This window comes from Myotis davidii, unplaced genomic scaffold, assembly GCF_000327345.1.
Source record: "Myotis davidii unplaced genomic scaffold, ASM32734v1 scaffold129, whole genome shotgun sequence".
NCBI lineage: Eukaryota > Metazoa > Chordata > Mammalia > Chiroptera > Vespertilionidae > Myotis > Myotis davidii.
This window is the reverse complement of record NW_006383019.1, coordinates 1,214,069-1,218,841: the sequence shown is the minus strand read 5'-3', so window position 1 is coordinate 1,218,841 and position 4,773 is coordinate 1,214,069. Positions and strand designations below refer to the sequence as shown.

The 4,773-nt window shown below is 47.8% G+C and overlaps 1 protein-coding gene across 1 annotated transcript in view; it reads right to left on the bottom strand.

Annotated features, from left to right (window-relative positions):
* The window catches only part of SLC47A2 (solute carrier family 47 (multidrug and toxin extrusion), member 2), a 40,096-nt gene that overhangs the window by 3,299 nt on the left and 32,024 nt on the right, over nt 1-4,773 (bottom strand). The window lies entirely within an intron of this gene.

The following is a 4,773-nucleotide window of genomic DNA, read 5'->3' as shown; positions in this document are numbered from 1 at the left end:
TGGAAGGTCAGATAAAGAGCTTTACAGATAAGGAAAAGCTAAAGGAGTTCATCACCACCAAACCAATATTATATGAAATGCTGAAAGGTATCCTTTAAGAAGAAGAGGAAGAAGAAGAAAAAGGTAAAGATACTAATTATGAACAACAAATATGCATCTATCAACAAGTGAATCTAAGAATCAAGTGAATAAATAATCTGATCAACAGAATGAACTGGTGATTATAATAGAATCAGGGACATAGAAAGGGAATGGACTCACTATTCTTGGGGGGGAAAGGGGTGTGGGAGATGCAGAAAGAGTCTGGACAAAAATCGTGCACCTATGGATGAGGACAGGGGGTAGGGACTGAGGGCGGAGGGTGGGGTGGGAACTGGAAGGAGGGGAGTTATGGGGGGGAAAAAGAGGAACAAATGTAATAATCTGAACAATAAAGATTTAATTATTTTAAAAAAAGACACTATTGCTTTGTAGTTGTGGGATTGGAAGCCCCATGGGTCTCACCACGCTGAAGTCAAGCCTGCTGCCTTCTGGGCCAGAGACAGCGTCTCCGCCTTTCCCAGCCCCGGGAGCTACCTGCGCCCTCGGCTCCGCCGCTCAGGCCACAGTGGCGTCGCTCCCCCCTTGCTTCCCTTGTCTCCTTCTCTGGCTCGCCGGATAATCCAGGGTCATCTCCCCACCCAAGACCCTCGACATCGGAAAATTCCCAGGTCCCGGGATGAGCACGTGATACTCCTGCGGGCCGGGCGTCATCCTGCCTTCCGCCTGCAAGCGAAGGCGCTGTGCTGTCAGTAGGAGGCAGGCAGCCGTGCCCGCTCCGCTCTGGGGAGTACGACTCCTGCTTTATTTCCTAGCCTCGTCCTCCGAGGGACCCGGAGCTAACGAGCTGAAGAAGCGCAGGCACCGCTCACGCTCGTCAGCACTCCGTCGCTGGTGCTTGGTTATTTTTACTTTAAGATGAGGGCTGGGGAGTATGTTGTGGCTGCTACACATCTGAGCAGAGACGTCATGCCCTGGGGACAGGAGGTGCTGCCTCTTGAGCTTTGAAATATGTGCACACATTGCTCATGGTTATATATCAAGATATAGAAGATGATACTTTTGATTAAGAAAAAGATGTCTCCAAAATTATGCTCTATATGCTCTGGACCAGTATGTCTCAACCTGGGCGGTTTGCCTCCTGGAAGTGTTTGGCAATGGCTTTGATTGTCACAACTGGGTGCGGGGGGAGGGGTCCTCCTGGCATCTAGTGGGTTGAGGCCAGGGATGCTGCTGAACATCCTCCAGTGCCCAGGGCAGCCCTCCTGCGACAAGGAATGGTCAGGAGGGCCAAGCTCGAGACGCCTTCAGAACACAATGCCAGGGCAGGGCAGTGCACAGGGGGGCCGGTGGCTGCGGGTCTGCCTAGGAGCAGCAATGGGCGGGTGAGCTCCAAGAGCTGAGACCGGCGGGGGAGCTGGCTCGCTCTCCATGTACCCCACGGTGGCTGGAGGCTGAGATGAGCAGACCCGTGCCACCCACACCTCCCAGACAGTGGAACCTGGGCATGGACAGAAGAGACACAAGAGAACCCCGAAGGAAGTCAACGCTGAGCAGACGTACAAACAGCCTGAGTGTGCCCCAGCCCACTCGGATCCTCCAGCAGGAAATGGGAGCCTTACCAATGGTCAGAGGTATCTGACCACAATCCCAATCGGTGATTGGCTGGCCGCTGAGCTATGCAAACAGGGAAGTGACCCCTAGGAGGCTGCTAAGCTTAAAAATAAACAAGAAACACGCACGCACACAAAACTAAGCAGAGATATCAGCTGCAGGTTGTGGGGGAGGCAGGATTCACAGAAATAGTGCAGGCAAGTTACTAAACAGAACAACAGGCCTTGGGGAGAAGTCACACATGACAAGCTCCAGGGTGGACCTATGCTAGGCCACAAAGCAGGTCACAGTACATTCTAAAATATTGAATTCATATAAAGTATGTTCTCTGGCCATAACAGAGTGAAATTAGAGATGCCTACCAGAAAGAACCTGGAAACAACCCAAATATTGAGAAGTTAACACACTTCTAAACTCAGGAGTCAACAACTCACAAGAGGGATTTTAAATATTTTAAACTGAATGAAAAGAAAAACAACATGCCCACGCCTGTTGGTGCAGCGGAAGCAGCAGTGCTAGGGGGAATGTGTGCTGTGAGCCTCGGGCCGGAGAGAAGAGGAGCTCCGTCAATAGCCCAACGTTCCACCCGCCGGAGCCAGTGAGGAGAGCACTGAGCTGAGGGCGAGGGAATCTTGGCCATTTAAGTATGTTTTCTTAACGTGTGGCCGAAGGGAATGCAGAAGATAGGCGTAACCTGATCAGCGTGAGATCATCGGAACCAAACAGTCTACTTCCCCGATGAGATCCGCAAAACTGGCAGACACCAAGGAGTCGACGTTGGTAAATAAGACCAAGAAAATAGCAAAGTGAAGCCACAGGTTACCAAGATCAAGGCTGAAAGCAGGGACGTCGCTCCTGGCCATAGAGAAAGGACTATAGGGGAATACTATGGGCAACTTCATGCCAAAGAATTAGCTTAGCTGAAGTGAATACATTCTTAGAAAAACAAATTACCAAAACTAACTCAGTAATAGAAGGGAAATATACCTATAACAAGTCAATAAATTGAATTACTTTAAAATCTCCTGACAAAAGCTCAGGCCCAGATGGAATCATTGGTGAATTCTGTCAAATATTTAGAGAAGCAATGCCAATCCTTCACAAACTCAAAAAGCGTAAGAGTAGAGAACACTTCCAAAATCCTTCTATGAGACCAATGTCACCCTCACACCAAAGCCAGGTCAGGATATTACAGGGAAAAGATAAAAATTACAGACGAGCACTGGCCGGGCGGCACAGCTGGTTGGCGCATTGTCCTACACAACAAAGGTTGCAGGTTTGATCCCCGGTCAGGGCACATGCCTCGGCCGCAGGTACGATCCCCAGTTGGAGCACGTATGGGAGGCAACTGATGGATTTTTTCTCTCACATTGATCTCTCTGTCTCTTCCTCTCGCTAAAAAAACAACCAATAAAAACATATCCTTGGGTAAGGATTACAAGTATAATACATAGAAAATTTAAAATTACAGGCGAATATTCCTCATGAATATAGATGTAAAATCTTTTAACAAAATATTAGCAAGCCAAATGCAGCAATATATAGAAAAGATATACACCATGATCTGGGGGGTGGGGGGGTGGTTATCCTAGGAATGCAAGGTATAACATTTGAAAATCAGATCATGTAATTATGCCACATTAACAGAACAGAAACCATAGGGTTATCCCAATAGGTACAGAACAACATCCTTCAAATCCATGAGAAAATGTTCCAACGCAGTAGGAGTAGAAGGGCTCTTCCTTACCCTGGTAAAGGGTGTTTGTAAAAACCCTACAGGTAACATATTTGATGCTGAAAGACTGAATACTTCCCCCAGCATTGGGCACAGGCATAGATGAAAGATCTTTCTACGTCTACTCAATATTGTCCTGAGATTCTAGCCAGATAAAAAGGAAAAAGGAAAACTCTTTATTCACAGATGACACGATCCTATATGTAGGAAATCTTAAGGAAACCACATACAAAAAATGACTAGAATGAATTTAACCAGGTCACAGGATAAAAGATCAATAAACAAAATCCCTTCACTGTAAACTCTCTGTTGGCGATAGTTTGACTTCTTTCCTGCATGAAGCCAAGAGCCCACAGTGGGTGGTGGACCCTCGGGCCCCCGACCCCGGGCTGCCTGCATCACAGCCACGTCGGGAAACAGTTTGGCAGTTTCTTAGAAATTTAAACATAAACTTATTATTCAACCAAACAATTTAAGTCCTAGGACTGTACCAAGAGAAATGAAACCATACGTTCACACAGAGGACTTGTACGAGAATGTTCCCAGCAGCCTTAGTCATAACAGCCAAACCCAGAAACAACCCAGAAGCCCGCTCACTGGTGACTGGACAGGCAGAATGTGCTACAGCCACACAGTGGACTATTATTTGTCACAAAAAGGAACCAAGTCCTGAAAAAATACTACAATATGGATGAACCTCAAAATGTCACCCTAAGTTAAAAAGGCAGCCACAAAAGACGACTATGTTCCATTTACATGAGCTGTTCCTAAAGGCAACGTTCACACACCTATGGAAAGCACCTCAGTGGGTGCCTGGGGCCGGCCAGGGGCAGGGGTTGACTGTGAAACAGGCCCCCGGAAATTTGGGGGCAACGGACAGATTCTGAAACTGGGTTGCCGTGATGGTTGACAACTCTACATTTACTTAAAATCATTCAATTATTCACTGAAAATGTGTGAATTTTATGGTATGTGATTATAATTCAATAAAAGTATAAAAACGAAAATAATGTCCATGGAAAACATAAATGAAGAACAATGTCAATGCCAGGAGGAAAGGCCCCTTGCAAGTGCTAGTTGCAAAGTTGTGTCCAAGTTCCCTGCGGTGAACGTGAGCGGAGAAGCGCTGCCTGGGAGGGAGGCAGGCCTAGCTCCCCGAGAAGCACGGCTCTCCAGCCACTGCCAGTGTTAGGAGGAGCACTGACCAGTAACCCTAACAGTGTCCTCTGACCCCCACAAGGTAGTTCCCCTTTATGGTCCCTGATAAAAGCTACAGCTATGACGACAGAACACAGCCCGGAGGACGTGTGCTGCGGGGGCCGACGGTGCTGCGCCTGTGCTCTCTGAACGCCCAGCCAGACTCAGAGGGAAGTCCCAGGTAGCAG